Genomic DNA, 18,607 nt, shown 5'->3' on the forward strand with positions numbered 1-18,607 from the left:
CCTTCCTTTCATATCTGCCTAAGGTCTGTCTCTTTCCACAGAAGCCCCCTCTGCTGTGCCTTTCTCCTGAGCCTTTTCCTTCCTTCTCAGCCCAGAGAGACGCCAGGCAGCAAGCTGCATGGACATTTGATAGAGACATTGTCAGAGGTCAACAATAGCATTATATCTCACAGCCTCTTAAGCAGGCAGCCGTTAGACACAAGGGCAGAGCACTGGTTGTTTTCCCTCCCACTGGCTCCTGACTTCCTCCTGCCAGCCCCCTTCCCCTTCACCCCACTCTTAGGAAGGAGTCTGCAGTCCTCTGGCTTCTACCAGGGAAACCTTTAGTCATGCTTCGGCCCTTCCAGCCGCAACAGACCTGGAGACGTGTTTCATATTGGCAGCAGACTCTTTGAACACTAGCAACTTGTCTGAGAAGCATAACTCACATGGAACCTTTGCAATGACGACTAATTTCCTATCATTATGATGTTGATGGAAAAGAACTAGCCCTGCCTCCAGCAAGTTAAAAATTGTGCCTCTCTTTCCCCTTCTTTCTCCTAGAAGATAAGCCTCCCCTGTGCCAGGGCAAGGACCAGTGGATGGAAGAAAGAGTGGAGAAGATAATTTTGCCCACTGGTCCTTAAGGACCAATTAAGAGGCTCCAACTTACAACAGACACCAATCTCCTGGGAGCTGAGCATCTTCCAGGGTCAGGCTGCCAAAGGTAAAGAACTTAAGCATCTTAACTCACTTTGTCCAGATCAGGGTGACCTAGGCAGGCAGGGAAACTGAGCTGTATGAGGGAGGTCATCGGGATGGGAAGGATGGAAGTAGGATTTTCATCTAAGTTGAGACCCTTCAAGGGCAAGAAGGATAGATGGACCCTGCTCTCTGCAGGCCTCTCCGTGCTTTCTTCTCTCTGAGGTACCTGTCTGCATGTGGTCAGAGTCTCTGCTCTGGGACACTCAGAAGGGCAACTTGCTAAGCCCTTGTCCTGGATTTGTACAAGGAAGACAATGATCCCAATGGGAGTCTTGAACCACTAGGATTATTTCTTTGACAAGAGATGTATACATGTGCATGAGCTTATAAAAAGGGGGTGGTGGTGTGTCCTAGTTAGGGTTTCTATCGCTGTGACAAAACACCATGACCAGAAAGCAAGTTGGGGAGGAAAGGGTTTATTTGGCTAACACTTTCATATCACTGTACATCACTGAAGGAAGTCAGGACACAAACTCGAGCAAGGCTGGAACATGGAGGTAGAGCTGATAAGGCCACAAAGGATGCTGCTTACTGGTTCGTTCATCATGGCTTGCTCAGTCTGCTTTCTTATGGAACCCAGGACCACCAGCCCAAGTGTGGTTCTACCCACGATGGGCTGGATCTCATGGACACATTTCCTCTCTGATGACTCCAGCTTGTATCAAGTTGACAAACAAAACCAGTCAATACAGGGGAGTAGTCAGGATGAGTAGAGAGAGAGATGAAGATGTAAGGAAGCCCATTTCAGAGGGTCTGGAAGGGTCAAAGACAGTGGAGGCTGGGGAGATAGAGGGCTCACAACAGTGATCCCCAGCAGAGGGGGATGGCTGTCATGCTGTCCTCATTTGTACCCCAGCTTTCCCTTTACTGCTTCCGCCCTGGCTCAGAAGCAGTGGGGATGCAGGTTCTAGGGCTACTTGTTAGAGGGCTAAGAGAGCTAGGTGAACAACCAGGAGCGCTGACTTCTCAGAAATCTATCCAGGCCAGACAGCAAGTTGGCTGGCTGTAGGGTCATCACTGGAACTCAGGTCCCAAATAGCAGGCTCAGTAACCAACTACCAGGTTCCAGGCACTGTGTGAGCCATGGATGTGCCCTACAGAGAAGACAGAGACTATGGGGGTGGGGTGGATGACTAAAGAAATAATGAGATGAAAATTTCCCTGAGCTGAAGCCAAGCAGTTAACTTCAGAATCAATAGGATCCCAAGGACTTGGGAAGAGAAAGATGAAAACAAAGCAAGCTTCAGATCCCAAATTATACCAGTTCTGAACCCCAAAGAGAGGGCTTAGTGGTTAAGAGCACTGACTGCTCTTTCAGAGGATCCAGGTTCGATTCCCAGCACCCACATGGCAGCTCACAACTGTCTGTAACTCCAGTTCCAGGAGACACAATACGCACTGGAAAACACCAATGCACATAAAATATGTTAAAAAAAAAAGAAGAAGAATGGCGCCCACAGTTTCCACGGATATCCACAAGCAGGAAATATGATGAGGGAGCATCATCATGAAGACCTAAGGGGCAGAACCGAGGGTGCTCCTCAGTGGCAGAGCATCTGCCCAGTGTGGAAAGCCCTGCATTTGATTCTTAGCATGGCAAACAAAAAAGGCCTGAGAGGAAAATTCTGAGCTCAGTCAAGCTGTCAACCGAGGGTGTAGACGAAGTCAGTGCTGGCTGTGTGAGAACTCACCCTAATTCCCATTCAGCAATACAAAAACACATATCTAGAGGTGATATTCCAGCGAAACCAACAGTTCTGCATATTGTAACATATAAGGAAAGGACAGTATTTGCACAAGAAGAAGCACTCAGGATGACTCTGTTGAATAGGGAAATCCAGAGGGACAGGGAGGGAGTCATTATACTACTGTTCCTGACTCTGGGGATCTGTCTCCTTCCTGCAGTCAAAACACACACCCAGATTATGTGGCTGAGTGACATTTCCATGTCCACACTGGGTTCAATGCCTCCCAATATAATTCAGTCCTTTTTTTGTTTTGTTTGTTTTTTTGAGACAGTGTTCTCTGTGTGCCCTGGCTGTCCTGGAACTTGCTCTGTAGACCAGGCTAGCCTTGAACTCAGATTCACCTGTCTCCCCGAATGTTGGGATTAAAGGTGTTCACTGCTGCCCAGCACAGTTCAGACTTCTAACTGACCTCCAGTCAGAATCTAGAGGTAACTACACTTATGCAGCAGAATGCAAATCTTCTAAGTCTTAAGGTAGAGAATGTAGATACTATACTATCACTAAACTATATACACACTGTATGAAACGGTATATGTTTTTTTATATAGTGCTAGATGTTATACTGATAAATACAGTATTTTCTTTTTGGTTTTTCAAATCAGGGTTTCTCTGTGTAGCCCTGGTTGTCCTAGAACTCACTCTGTAGACCAGGCTGGCCTGGAACTCTGAGATCCATCTGCCTTTACCTCCTGAGTGTTGGGATTAAAGGCATGTGCCACTACATTTTCATTTTTGAAACAGGGCCTCCTTTTTTTAAAATTTCACCAGCATTTTTTTAAAAAAATTAAATTAGAAACAAGCTTGCTACACATGTCAATCCCAGTTCCCTCTCCCTCCTCTCTTCTCCTGCCCCCCTTCAACCCTCCCCCAACCCCTTACCCAATCCCCATCTACTCCACTCTCCAAGGAGGGAGAGGCCCTTTATGGGGGATCTCGAAAGTCTATCATATCATCTGGGGCAGGGCCTAGGCCCTCCCCCATGTGTCCAGGTGGAGACAGCATCCCTCCATGTGGAATGGGCTCCCAAAGTCCATCTGGTTGACAGGGATAAATGCTGATCTATTGCCCAAGGCCCCAAAGAATGCCCAGGCCTCCTCACAGACACCCAAGTTCAGGGGGTCTGGATCAGTCCTATGCTAGCCTCTCAGCTATCAGTCCAGAGTCCATGAGCTCCCCCATTGTTCAGGTCAGCTGTTTTTGTGGGTTTCACCTGCCAGGTCTTAATCCCTTTGCTAATCACTCCTCCCTCTCTGCAACTGGGTTCCTTGGGTTCAGTTCAGTGTTTAGCTGTGGGTGTCTGCTTCTGCTTCCTTCAGCCATTGGATGAAGGCTCTAGGATGGCACACAAGGAAGTCGTCAGTCACGTTATCAGGGAAGGGCATTTAAGGTAGCCTCGCCACTATTGGTTAGATTGCCAGTTGGTGTCATCCTTGTAGATCTCTGGACATCTCACTAGTGCCAGATCTCTCTTCAAACCTATAATGGGTCCTTCTATTATGGAATCTCTGATCCTGCTCTCCTCTATTCTTCCTCAGACTCAACTTTCCTGCTCCCCCAAGTCTCCTCTCCCCTCCTCTTCTCCCAGCTTTCTCACCCCTCAGCACATCCTCCTCTGTGCTCCCAATCCCCTCAGAAGATTCTGCCCTATTCCCCTTCTCTGGGTTACCATGCATATCTCTCTTAGTTGTGGGATTGTAGGCTGGCACTCCCCAAATCAGGGCTTCCTTATGTAGCCCAGGTTGGTCTTGAATTCTTGACCTTTCCTTAGCTTCCTGAGAGCTGGGATTATAAGCATGTACTACCATGCTTTGGCAAATTTTATTCATATATCTATATTTATTTTAGATATATAATAAATATTACACAGAGTATTTTTAAAGCATTATATTTGGGGCTGGAAAGATGGTTAAGAGCATTTATTGCTCTTGCAGAGGACCTGGCTTCGTTTTCTAGCATATTCAGGATAGTTCACAACCATCCATAACTCTATTTCCAGGGGATCCAATTCTCTGAAAGCACCAGACAGGCATGTGGTACACATGCATACATACAAGCAAAACAATTACATATAATAAAATATAAAATAAATAGGTCTAAAACATTTTAAAGCATTATATTTTATATACCATAATAGCATATAGGATCATAATATAGAGTATAGAGTTTCCATGACTATTCACTGCAAAATTAAAAATAAAAATATAGGGAATGTCATTAAGATGAAAGAGAAAGGTCAAGCATTGTGGAGTATGCCTGTCTGGAATATTACTCAGTGGGCAGAAGGAAGAGAAATGTTGTATGTTCAAGATTAGTCTGATCTACAATAGTGAGTTCCAATCCAGCCAGGAGTTATAGTGAGAATCTTCCTCAAAATCGCAAATATCAAAAGGAAAATAGAAAAAAAGGAGGAAAGAGAAAAGAGGTTTGAACTTAGAACTTTAATATATATATATATATATATAAATCTAGAGTAGCACATATGATAGATAATGCTACATATTATATGGTATAATACATAGAATATAGTACATACGTTATATACTAAATAGCATATATAGTGTCATATGGGATTGTGTATAATTGCATTGTATACAATACTATATATTATTTTGTAAATGTTTTACACTGTTAAGATTTAAATTTATAAGCACACATAGTATTACTATATAATATGTAATACTATATACTAGGAAATACCATCAAATATTGGGTTATAATTATTATTGTTGTTGTTTTAAGACAGGGTCTTACTATGTAGCCCTCGCTGGCTTCAAGGTGGCAATCCCCCTGCCTTGGTCTCTCCAGGGCTGGGACTGCTGGTGTGTGAGACCATGACTTTCAGAAACTGTGAGCTCTTGTCTGCAAGTGTTAGCTCAGACTGGCCTAGGTGAAGCTGCCTGGAAGATGAATAGCATCCACACAGAGGTTTGGTGGAGGAGAGCTGAGGAAGGCCTCTTAGAGGGCCCCTGGCTCACTATCTTCGTTCACAGACAATAGACTTACTTGGGGCCCAGAGAGCAACAAGGCTGAGGAAAAGCCACCAGTTGAAGAAATGGCTAGAAAACAGAACTGCCCATAATGAGACAGAACACCTAGTAAACAGTAGAAAACTAGACTAGGAGCCTGACGCTGAGCTCTTGAGAACTTTCATGGGGAAAGCATTTAGAACTGCTGGCTGGGCTTTGGGGAAGTAGGCAGATGGCTGGACTTCGGAGACGGCTAGAGAACTGAGGCCAGACCCTCCTTGCTTAGAGTCCATGATAGCTCAAAAGAAACAGATTCAGCGTAGGCAGAAGGTACCTTGGAGCTGCCTTTGACAAGAGGTGATGTTTTCTGAGCATTTCTCCATGCACCAAAACTGTGAGGTCATTGTCATGAAAGTCCTATGACAGACTTCTGCTGCGGTTACATAGAGAGTGATGACCTGGGTCTGTACCTGTAGCCCCAGCATTTGGGAGGATAGGGAAGGAGATGGAGGCTAGCCTGGGATACATAACTAAAACCCTCTCTTAGAAAACAATCAAAGAAAGAAAGGGAGGAAGGGAGAAAAGGTGGGATTGGGGAAGAAAGGGAGAGGGTAACAAGGGCAATGATGATAAAAGGCCCAAGGTCTAGAGCTTGCCCAAGTACTGCAACCAACAAATAGCCCAGCTAGGAACTGAGCCTCTACTGGGTCAACTTATTTGTTTTTTATATTTATTTATTTAGGTCTTTAGAGACATGGTTTCGCTGTGTAACAGTACTGGCTGTCCTGGAACTTTGTAGACCAGAGTGGCCTTGAACTCACTGAGATCCAGCTAGGCTCCCTAGTTCTGGGATTAAAAGCATGCGTCACCACTGCCCCAGCCCTATTGGGTCAATTTAAGATGTGAGTTTATGCAGAATTCAAGGACTCCAATCAACACATGCTGACATGTCTTCCCCCATTGAGGAAACAATGTGTGCTGCTCCTTTCTTGAGTTTGAGTAGGGAACCAACCCCTCTTCATAGTGCGACACCATCTGGGTGCTTCGACTGATCCATGGGGATAGACTAGAATTCATGTTTACTCAACAGGACTCAGAAAGTTCCCACATGGGAAAGCACCTGCAGTTTGGGGTACCCCTTTCCCCAGCTCTGAGCATTGATGGTGCCTGCTAAGGACACAGAGATTGACCATGCATCTCTGCATCTCTGAGGGATGAGCCAACACCCAGCATGAGTACAAGGAGGAGAGACACTGGAGCCCTTGGTCTGCATATTTCGAGCCCCTCCTTTGTCCTCTAATCAACCTCAGGCACACATTAATGGCCCTAACTGTCCATTAGACCTGAGCTAGCCTCCATAACCCCTTCTGTGTCTCCTGAGAACTTCTGCCTCCATTGAGCTTAGGGGGCAGGGATGCAGGCAGGCAGACCCAGGAGAATATGTATGTCAGTTAAGGTTTGTCGTTTACACGTGGAGATCATTAACGAGACTTATTTTTAAATTGTAATTGCAAAATGTAAATGCTCCCCAAACTGATGTGTAATTGCTACCCCTCCACCCCAGCCCTTCCCCTCTGCTGCCAGCTTTGCAAGGAGAGAATTAGAAAATAAAAAGGGGGTGGATTATGTAAGCAAAACGATTTTAAAAAAAGAGAGCGAGAGCTAAGAATTTAAGTGAGACAGCTGGCGGCTTCTCTGATTGCCACACTTCCAGCATTAGCTACAAAAATTGTCCTTGCCAGTCACACCCATCCAAGCAATAGTGTCAACTGTGCTTAAGCTCCAGGACACACCATCCTACCACTCACTTGGAGAGACAATCCAGTGGTGAGTCAGTGTGTCAGGGAGTCTAGGGTTAGGATAGTGGTTGGATTCCTATTTGAATTGACTTCTATCTTCTTGATGGAAGCCTTCCATTCTCCAGAAACACACAGCCACACAGGAGCTATCAGTCAGACAAGCCCTCCCCCTATATACCAGCAGCTATAAGATGGCACAGGAGCACAGGCTGGCCTGTATGAGCCTAGCAACAACTTTAGCCAGGAGAGAGTAGAGTTCTACCAGGTAGTCCATGGGGACAGCCGCAGTACCACCTCAGTCCCAGAGAAAGTCGCTGAACTCACACTAGTTCACCATATCTGCAAGCCTGGTTCAGACTTTCTCTCTACCCTTCATGTGACCCCCATATTCGGCAAGGTATTCTTCTAGCCTCTGCGCACATTGAACTACCTGTACCATCCTTGTGTGCACAGGCTCCAAATGCCAAAAACATCGTCAACCATGACTTCAGGAGAACTGCCCCCCCCAAATGTAGTTCTGTCTTGACCTCTGTGGATGTCTGCTCATCGTATAGCATGTTAAGTAAGCCCCATCACCACACCAGCACTACAGTGCCTCCGGACAGGAAATGAGACAGTCATTGCTGCCTACAATTTCTTTCTCAGACACAGTTATCTATGAGGGCCTGTGACCACTAACTGCCTGCTTGGGAAACTGGGACAGTCACATTCACTGCCTGTGTTACCAACTTTCTCCTTCTCTAGAAGAGAGACAGGTTTTTCTGAGCAACATGGCAATAATTACCAACCTCAGAAGGAAGGCTGGTGGACAGTGAGGCTTACAGGGGTCCCAAGACATTATGGAAACAAAATCTAAGACAAGGTCCTTGGGAGTTGGGGCTGGATCTCACCATAACAGACCCAGCCCCAACCATAGCATACAGGAAGAGAAAAGGGGTTGTTTTGAATAGGGGGCTTCTAAATTGCTAACTACACTGCTTCCTAAGCCTGTGGCATCTGAAGGGAGTTAAAAAGCAAAAAAACAAAAACAAAAACAAAAAAAAACAAAAAACAAAACAAAACAACAACAATAAAACCCACACCCACACCTGCTAGGAGGCTTGCATGCGAGTTCTCTATTCGAAGTACTTCCTACAGTCTAAGGAATTATTTCTCCAAATCAGTCATAAACACCCAGGTACAGTTTCCTCCACATTCATCAAGTCCTTTGGGGTGCATATGTGTGGGTCCTCATTTACGTCACAGAATAAGGGTCTCTGACCACGGGACTGGCATTTGCCACCAACATCCCAGGGTGGTTCTCAGGTGACAGTTGTCACAGCACTGTGCAAATGTGATCATCACCACGAGTGTGTACAATGCCCATCCACCTGCACCTCACGGAACACGAAGATCAGAGAGCACACAACAGGCCTGCCTAGGGAGGTGACAGAAGGACACGAAAATGTAAGGCTGCCTAAAGCTGTCTTTGCTAAGTTTCTGCTCAGGTGCTGGAGGGAGTTCTGGGGGAAAGACAGTGTATACGTGGGGGGGGGGCGGGGCTTCAGCATGTGTCAAAGGGCAGAAAAGCACGCCTTACTGTTGGGTGATCCCACTGCCTCTGGGATGGTCTTCAGGAGCCTTGGCCCCTCTTCTCACTTCCTGCTGGGCCAGAAATGCTTCTTGTCAGCCACAGAGAGAGCACCTGCAGAAGGAAGGGGACAGAGGGCTTCAGGGGTGGGCATCCACACAGAGGGTTTCAGGGGTGGGCATCCACACAGAGGAGGACTGGGTTCTCTCACCCAGTTCCTCCTCCTCCCCAGGACATGTGTTATTACAGAAAGAATGGATTCTACTTCTGCTGCGTATGATCCTACTGTGTACAACTCTCCTCAGCATGCCTACTGAGCACTGCCCACATCTTTGTAGGCCCCAAACTTTGTCGCAGTTGGACTTGCCCTGTTGTTGCCTGCTGATTTCCTGACCTCAGGCTGATGAGAAGTTCCTGCCCAGCAGTGGAAAGGTCTCTAGAAGTGAACTTGGACACTGAGACAAGCTGACACCTTGTAAGATGGGAACTCAGAAGGACGGGAACAGCATGCTCTTTCCATCTGAGGCTGAGCTTTGGGTCGAGGTGCTGACTGGCAGGCTTAGACTAGGGGTCTGAAGGGATAATGGTTGGGTGAAGATGGGAGGGGCTTGGGGAAAACAGGGAAATGGGGAAGAAAAGTCAGGCAAGGGAAAGAAACCAAAGAACCAAAGAAAGACAACCCTTAGCCTAAAGGGGGGCTTGGCTGCCTGCCTTTAAAAGTTATTTTTAGGTTCAAGTAAATTCATTTTCACAGTATTTGAAATGAACCATGATGTCTGAGGCAGAGTCTGGGTGGTCAGCCTTGCCGTTAGGTCTGGCCAGATGTTTCCCAACCACCCAATCACTTTCTCCTGAGGATGAATGACTCTAGGGAGGCTCTGCTAGGAGCTGGGATGGAGGAGGGGCTACTCTAAACTATATTTCCAGGGCAGCAGTGGGCAGTTGCTCTGGCCAAGAGCCTTAGCCCTGGCCTCCAGGCAGATAGATGCACCTGTAACATCAGCAGGCCCTGCCTAGTTAACACCAGCTTAGGGAAAACACATTTGCACCTCAGCGAAGAATGTAATTAACTAGTGGCTTGACAACAAGAGCCGAGAAGAGCAGCCCAAGGTGGGGCTGCAGCAGGGGAAACAGAAACTAGACATCAGCCTGAGCAACAAGGCTTTCCTGCCTCGTGTGTGTGTGTGTGTGTGTGTGTGTGTGTGTGTGTGTGTGTGTGTGTGTGTGTGTGTGCACGTGCAACCCTTGCTGGGGAGCTGAGGGTGGCAGACGACAATATCCAAGGAACCTCAGGGAGGTTCAAATTCCTAGTTGCAAGAGAGAGTAAGGAGGGGTGTGATGGGATAGGATGAGTTTGAGAGATGTTCCAAGAATAAACAGGTAGCCCTTGCATTTCAACGAACAAATACCCTCTGGGTTAAAGTCACTGCCCAGCTTTCTTCAGAATCCACACTCCTCCTAAGAATGCTGGGCCACATTTGCATGTCTCTGGCCCCCTGAGAGAGCCACTCAGAGAGGCCAGAGATACCAACACCAATGGCTCACTCCCTTCACCCTGCTCCTCTTCCGCGTAACCTTGTCCGTGAACTCTTCAATGAGCCCCAGGGCTCTGGGCACAGAGGCTGCAAACCTGGGAGGCATGTCTGATTCCTTTCTCCAAGATCCATGCAATTTTCATTCTCTGTCACTATCCCTTCTCCTCTCTTCCTAATCAGAAGTAAAGAACCTCTTTCCTCCTTTCCATCCCCCGGGGCACACCCTAGACAGGCCATTCCCTCCGTCACACTTGTCACACTCCCCCTCAGTGCCTCCACACCAGTGACTTATCTACAAGCAGTGAGCACTCATGGCCTTTCATGGGTGCCCAGTAGTGTCTTGCTATGGCAGGCACTCAGAACTCTAGTGACTACGTCAGGCCAAGCACAGCTTTCTGGGTGCCTACTCTGGGCCCCTGTCTGTCTAGACTCATCCTCCTCTCTATACCCAGGGTCCACTAATCTCTACCCAAGCAGAACCACTCTCCTTTGCCATACCTGGCCCCTAGTTTCGCAGTTCTCACAATACCCTCCTTCTGTATTTCTAGCTGACAGGATCCTAGCTATTTTTCAATGCTCATCTCAAATAATCTGGTGGCTGCCTCAGTAGCCCAAAGTAATTTTTTTCTCTGTGTTTCTAAGTAGCGTGCTGCTTGTCCATCTCTGCAGGCTCTTGCCATATTCTGTCTCATGCTACGGTCATCTTACATCCTGTCATCTCTTTCCAAACCGTGAGCCTCACAGCTAGGAACAACCCATAGAAAAAAACCATATTTCATTCTTAAAACTAATTGTAGAAGTAGCATTTTATCATCTTTACAAAACACATCCACTTACTATAGAAAATAAGAGAAGTAAAGCTGTTAGCTGTAATGCTATACTATGATGACCACATTTGATATTTGACATAAAATGATTGTTTCTTAAAATAGTACCATATTATGCACACAATTTAGTATTTGACAATATACTACAAATACTTTCATGCAAGGGGAATTTATCATCATCATCATCATTATTGTTTTTTCAAGACAGGGTTTCTCTGTGTAGCTTTAGCTGTCGTGTAACCTACTTTGTAGACCAGGCTGGCCTTGAACTCAGAGATCTATGCCTCTGCCTCCTGAGTGCTGAGATTAAAGGCATTTGCCACTACTGTCCAGCAGGTCTTCATTTTTTTAAACTTTTATTTTATTTTATTTTATTTTATTTTTGTTTTTTGAGACAGGGTTTCTCTGTATAATAGCTTTGGCTGTCCTGGAACTTGCTTTGTCTTGAACTCACAGATATCCACCTGCCTCTGCTTCCTGAGTGCTGAGATTAAAGGCACGCGCCACTATTGCCTAGCAAAATTCATTATCTTAATGGCTACATGATGGGGGATGTCCTTCTGTGTGCTGTGAATATATGCGTTTCTTATTGGTTGATGAATAAAGCTGTTTTGGCCGATGAACAGGCAGGATGGAGCCAGGCAGGAAGTATAGGTGGGACTACCAGACTAGAAGAATTCTGGGTAGAGAAACTCGGAGAGTTGTGATGAAATGTTATGTAGCTGCCAAGAAAGCAAGAGTCTTGGTCACCACTGGTAAGCCAAGACACAAAGTAATAGAAATAGGTTAATAATTAAGAGAGAGCTAGCCAATAAGAAGCTGGAGTCATAGACCAAACAGTTTATAATTAATACAAGCCTCTGTGTATTTATTTGGAACTAAAGGACAGTGGGACCAGGTGGGACAGAAACTTCCATCAACAGCTATATGACATTATATTTTATAAACATGCTATAATTATTTATCTAAATTTTTATTTTATGTTGTTTAGATTATTTCCAGTTTTTCAACCATCAACAAAGAATGAGCATTCTTGTCAACTGACTTTTACCCCACTCCTGATCTTTTTTTCCTAGGGTAAGCTTTACGTGGAGTTGCCAAGTCCAAAGATGCATTCATTTTAAAGACCATCCACGGATTCCCTGCAGGAGGGTCATACTTATTCAAGTCCTACCAACAGCATAGGAGAAACGTCTTTTTGTTTGCCAAGAAGTTGTTCCCATTTTTTAAATGTGGCTGACGACAAGACTTAGGAAAGTCACAGGGACATTCACGTCTTATCTTCTAGTATTAGAGGTTTCATATATCTCATTTCCCTACCCTGCCCTCTTCGTTCTTGTATATCTTACCAATGCAGAGAGAACACTTGCAGTTGGCAGTGCTAACTCAGGGCTGTTTTCCTCAGAGGGGAAGAGAGAGGTGGACATGCCTAGAGGGCCGTTCTAGAGCCTTTCCAAAGTCATCCTCCTCATCTGGTCTCTGAGACCACTACGGCAGATGGGAGAGCTGTGCGAGCTACTGTTTATGATACCCCCTCTCCTCTTCTGTGAAGGTGCGAATTGCTTCAATTTAGCCCGTGTATTAAGAATCTACCATGTGCCTGGACCTGAGCCCAAAGACGAGTCAATCAATCCCTAACCTCTCTCTTCCTCTCCCCGCTCCAAGCCTTTTCTTCCTTACTCCCTGCACCTTCTTTCTTTTTCTCTTCCTGTCCGGTCGATTTCATATTCGAGTGGGAACGACTGATGGATGGGAAGTGCCGTGAGCTGCCCTGTGTGTGTGGTGCTGCTTCTGGCAGCTGCTTCGGCATCCCCTCCTCTGCAAGCACAGAGAGATGAGGTCAGGGTCAGGCCTACATTCAGGGCTAGGCAAGGCAAGAAGCTCTGTCTGTTTCTCATGTCCTCCAGCTCCTGTCTCGCAGCGTGCGCCGTACACCCCGGAGGGCCTGTGTGTCCCTGTGTGTCTGTGGGTCAGGAAGAGCTCCCTCCTGAGGTCCCGTGGCAGCCATAGGCTTCTGACTTCTGCTCTGGCTGTACCCGCACCTGCCCTGGGGTGACGCTGGGATTCCTTGGATAAGATTGAGAGCAGTGTGAGTCAAGAGAAGCCTACCTGCCTCCCGCTCTGGGATTAATAAAATGCACATTAGTGAGAGGAAGGATGATCAGAGGTGACACCAGCGTGCCCCTGCGTGGGGCACAGCTTCAGGGCTACAATATACATAGATTTCTCCTTTCCCAGAACTGACAAGCAGATATCTCCACTTGTTTCCCTGCCGCCCACAGGAAGCTCGGAGGCAGAAATATAGCCTATAATCTCCTTTCTGTCACTGGCAGTGATTCCTCTGAGCATAAGGAGGGCAGCTCGCGTGTCAGAAAGCGCCGAGGAAGATGAAAGACAGAAAGAGGGCGGAAGGGAGAGAGAGGCTGCAGAAGTGCGCTTGCCATCCTGACTAACTCAGTCAGTTCAGCCAACCCTTTTCTCCAGGGCAAGCACCCCCACCACGTTAGCCTTCACTGTTCGAAGGCCTCCTCCTTCAACAGGCAGCCTGGGACAACACTGCCTGATCCTGAGCTGAAGTTGGACAGACAGACAGCCTGAGAGACGGGGCTGAGTCATGGAGGCAGCCTGAAGGACACCCAGAGAACTGAGCCCTGTGTGACCTCATATGAATATCCAGATGTCTGGGAGGCCAGGAAGGGACCAGAGCTTTGATTTGAAGATAAAGTCCCTTTCGTCCTTACTACTTCCCCAAACAATGGAGTGAAGCTCTCAGCTCCTTAGTTCCACAGGGCCACTCCTGGCTGCCCAAGTTCATCTTAGCTCGACTCCCTCTGCCAAGGGAGGGCAGCTCCCCAGAGAATGCCTTCACCTGTTGTGCCAACTTGCGGTTGGGTGTTTTGCAGAGAGCAGGACAGTAATAAAGAGAGTCGCTGGAACCTCTGGTCAGAGGTCCAAAGCTAAGGCCTATCACTTCCACTTGGGCAAGTTACTCCCCACTGATATCTGTCCTAGTACTAAATTCCTTGAAGGAGTGTTCACTCACTTTGGAGTCTATTTGATGACCACTGCTTCAGTAAGTGTAGGTGTGACAATGCAGTTAGTTTGCCTACAGTGTCTCTCCTGCAATTCCCCAATGGTGGGCATCTGTAATAATCTCTGGCCTCATTCTTATCATTGGCCTCATCGTCTTCTACAGACAAGAAGGTGGGCTTGAAAATGTGGCACTTCCCATCCCATTCCCTGAGGATTCTTGATCATCAGTTGAGCCAAACTGTCACCCTAAGGGAAGCCCAGAATGCAACAAGAGCAAGGACACGGGACTCCAAAGCTCGATTGTAATGTGTGGGAGCGGGGGAGGTGCTCTTTGGGAGTCTGTTATGTACAGCCGTGTTTCCCGCCTATCGTCTGGGCAAACTTCAGCAGCTTTCTAAGACCATGAAGATGAAAGCCTAGATTTCTTAAGCTTTCCCTCTTGCCTTTTATTATCAGCTTGGACCTTGTCCTCTGACCCAATCCCCAACTTGAACACCAGCTGAGAGAGGTTGCCACTATCCAACACCTGATCTAGTTCACACTGATCTGTGCACTCGCTCACTGCTAAAGAACCTGGTGTTTCCTGTCTTTCTGCCTCCGGCTCCTACCAATCGCTAAGGCTACCTCCAGTCTGAGCCCTCCGTTGCTGAAGATCTGCCCCTTAGACCCCTGTCTATGATGGGCCCTTAACCTTATTGTATTTTTCCGAACTTCAGTTCTTTAAATTAAATGAGATCTCCTTGGTGACGTCATCAACCTGTGTCGTCTTTATTTCTTGTACTACCTACCCCTGTGCTTGCCTAGGTCAGCACTGAGCCTGTGTAGATCACGCAAGTGATCATTCCTGTCACACAGAGAGAATACATTACTAGAAAATATTAACTCAGATCAATGCTGAATCAGTTCAGTCAAGAGTTTGCCTACTTAGTTATGAGTATTCATGGCCGAGGGCATTGCAATTCTCTATACTTCACTGTCCCCGAATTGAGTGCTTTTTGACTGAGGATGAGTCCACATGCTTCCTGTACTCCCCGAGTAGGAGAAAACTAGCATAGAGAAGTGGTGTTAGTCAAACATGGAGTCAATGCCGGACCTCACTCTTCTTTCCCATGTAACCTGACTAAGCTTCACAGTGGTAGCTTTCCTACTTTGTAAACAGCAATGCGTGGGGTGTTTTTTAGGATGGTGTGGTATCATATCACACACAAGGTGTGTTAGTGGGGAGTAGGGGCTCTGCAGTGCTGAGGAGTAGGTCTTCAATAGAGACTGACTTGTCATTCACAGTAGTGATAGTAATGGCACACATCTACCCGTCCTCCACGAGTCAGCTCTTCGCGTTTGTCCTGTATTAGAGTTATACTGACCACATGGGTGGTTTTCATTTTACTGTAGAAATGACATGATCTAAAGCTACTGGGCTGGTGCTGCTTGGTTTTGTTGTTACCATTGCTGTTGTCTGATTTAGGCTTCTGAATCTCAATCTTTGAAATGGTTTTCCTGTACTAATTATGCATTTTCAGAGTCAACATATTTAACGGAAGTAGGAAAAGGAGTATTAAACTGGGGAGACGCATTGCTCGTGAAATAGTCTAAATTTGTATAAATTCTTTGCCATGCATAACTCCTTGCATCCGATTTGGTAACTCTCTCAACTTGTCCCTGTAAGTCACTTATATGTGCGTTTTTATATTTGGGTGCTGTTTTATGCTATAACTATTCATGCTATAAATGAGGCTGAAGAATAGTCTTAGCAAACAATAACAGGAATGCGCTGGAAGGGCTCTCCAACATAAAATAATACGTTTGTGGTGTTTTACTTGATAGCCTGAAAACTCTTGAAGTTATCTAGGAAGGAAGGTCATATGCAGTTAATAAAGGCAGACTTTCACCATAACTTTTGACTCCAGTCCTTTTTGAATTTTGTCACACTGCCTTTCTTTCTTTCTTTTTAAGATTTATTTATTATGTATACAGTGTTCTGCCTGCATGTATGTCTACAGGCCAGAAGAGAGCACAAGCTCTCATTAGAGATGGCTGTGAGCCACCATGTGGTTGCTGGGAATTGAATTCAGATCTTCTGGAATAAGTCAGTGTTCTTAACCTCTGAGCCATCTCTCCAGCCCCCACACTGCCTTTCAAAAAACAAAATTGCCTTAAAAATACAGAAGAGACACAAGCAAACAAGCACTTGCTTAGGCATCTATTACTATAGCCATAAAATTGTTTTTCACCCTTCTATTGCTATTCACCCTTCTCTTTGGTTTCAAAACTCCCAAACTTGTAATATTAAAAAATTCATATTCTATTTTATCAATCATCAGTGTTTGTGGAGATGCACGCATCATGGTGTGGGGGTCAGAAATTGTGTGCCCGTTTTCTCTATCACGTGAGTACTGGGGATGGAACTCAGAGCCTCTGGCTCGGCAGCAGCCACCTTCACCTGACAAGCTGTCTCCCTAGTGCTTTTCACACTTAGTCTTGAGACTTGGAATTCTGCCTACAGAATATATACAATAAAACAGTAAAGGTTAAGCCCAGAGGTTTTGGTTTGTTTACTGTTGAGCCATCGGTAACAACGTTTATGCATACAAACGTGTGAAAATAGAGAGGTATATAGGTCAGCAATAAGAGCACGGACAAGGGCTTGGACTGGGTCCCCAGAATCACACACAAAAATCTAAACTAAGATATTAGTATATATGAAAAATGGATATAAGGCTTCTAAAACCATGTGTTTTTGTTTTTGTTTTAAGATTCATCTCTCCAAAGTTTTCTTTCAAGTTACCCTTCTCCATCTAGGGTGAATCATTCCTTCCCTTCTGCTCTCCCAATAATTGGGATCAAACCTCTAGGATAAGAGTTCAAAGTTCTTAGCCATCTCACTGACTTAGTATCACACATTCCTACACGCGTCCTTCTGTGAAGCCCCGAGCTTCCAGAGAACAAGGGCTTCAGATTTCCCACACTGCATCTCTAGCCCTGCATCCCTCTCAGTGTGTGTTTATAAAATCAGGGGATGGACAGATGAGCAGGAATGCCATGAGCCGTCAAGAGATGTGGCCAGACACAGAAATGAGCTATGGGAAGGACTGGTGACAGGTTGCCGATCATGGAAAGTAAATTATCCTTTTCAGTAGAACAAGACCATCCTGTCTCACCCCAGCTTTAAAGACACCCTTAAATTCACCCCACAAGGCTTTACTTCTTGGGAAAAACTTGGACCCTTAGTAGAAGACTTCAACACTGAAGATCTACAAAAAGCCTGCCTGTGTCTGGCTCCCTCCATCCCAGTCTCCCTACATAAGTCTTTTCCCAGTAATCAGACCGCCAACCTTGAACCTTGCCTTCTTACTCCTCAGGCTGATGGACAACTCTGCCTAGGTGCTGAAGCAGCAGGGAAAGGTAAGTGCAGTCTTGACAGCATCAGGCTGTGCTTGTTCTGACCCTGCTGGAGTTAGCTATGCCTTTCCACTCCTCTCCGCTGCCACGCTTTAGCTAGCAGGAGCCTCCTGGCCCATTTCTGCTCCTGTACCCCTGCTTGGCACTGCAAGGATGGTTCCAGCACTAGCGTCTCCTATGACCAGGTCTTTAGCTCTTATCGCACCAGTTTGTGATGGTCTAAGTGCAAGGTGTCTGTATTCCTAGGATCCACAGGATTAGCTAGTCCTCAGCAGAATCTCAAATCCACACGTCTCCTGAGAGCCCAATGTGTACTGGGTGTATATCAGATGCTTAGCAAATATCTCTTGATTGTTGATGAAGGAATATATATATATATATATATGTATATGTATACACATATATCAGAGGGATATGCCATGCTAGCATACTACATGCTGATCTCCTTCACAAGGAGGGAGAGGGATATTATCCAGTGTAGTAGTTAATCCTTGTACCACCCTGTGAAATGGCTAACACCAGTCCCATGTGCAAAGTGAAGCTGTGAATAGGAAAATCAAGTGACCTTCTCGAAATACGGGAAGAAATGAAAGAGCAGGGTCCAAGGGTTGTGTCACAGCCCTGTTAGCACAGCTCCTCAGCGCCTGTGCCTCTGCCCACCTGTCTACCTGTTCACCTGCCCCTCTGCCCACCTGCCCCTCTGCCCACCTGTCTACCTGTTCACTTGCCCCTCTGCCCACCTGCCCCTCTACCCACCTGCCCACCTGCCCCTCTGCCCACCTGCCCCTCTGCCCACCTGCCCCTCTGCCCACCTGTCTCTCTGCCCACCTGTCTACCTGTTCACCTGCCCCTCTTCCCACCTGCCCACCTGCCCCTCTGCCCACCTGCCCCTCTGCCCCTCTGCCCACCTGCCCCCTAGCCAGGGGAAAGACATCAAGAAGCAGAGCTCTTCTACCTCACTTGGGAAATAAACAAGAAGAATTTTT

The 18,607-nt window shown here is 46.4% G+C and overlaps 1 protein-coding gene across 6 annotated transcripts in view; it reads right to left on the reverse strand.

Moving 5' to 3' along the window:
- Nucleotides 1–18,607, reverse strand: part of Pknox2 (PBX/knotted 1 homeobox 2) — a 262,847-nt gene that overhangs the window by 86,083 nt on the left and 158,157 nt on the right. For 4 of the 6 annotated variants that reach the window (XM_040730295.1, XM_040730299.1, XM_040730294.1 and 1 more), the window contains one exon: nucleotides 8,837–8,941. The exons of the other annotated variants lie outside the window; for them this stretch is intronic. The gene's annotated coding sequence lies outside the window, so the exon portion shown is untranslated. The remainder of the gene's footprint in view (nucleotides 1–8,836; nucleotides 8,942–18,607) is intronic. 6 annotated transcript variants of the gene reach the window in all.

This window comes from Mesocricetus auratus, unplaced genomic scaffold, assembly GCF_017639785.1.
Source record: "Mesocricetus auratus isolate SY011 unplaced genomic scaffold, BCM_Maur_2.0 Super-Scaffold_100022, whole genome shotgun sequence".
In the NCBI taxonomy this organism is placed as follows: Eukaryota; Metazoa; Chordata; class Mammalia; order Rodentia; family Cricetidae; genus Mesocricetus; species Mesocricetus auratus.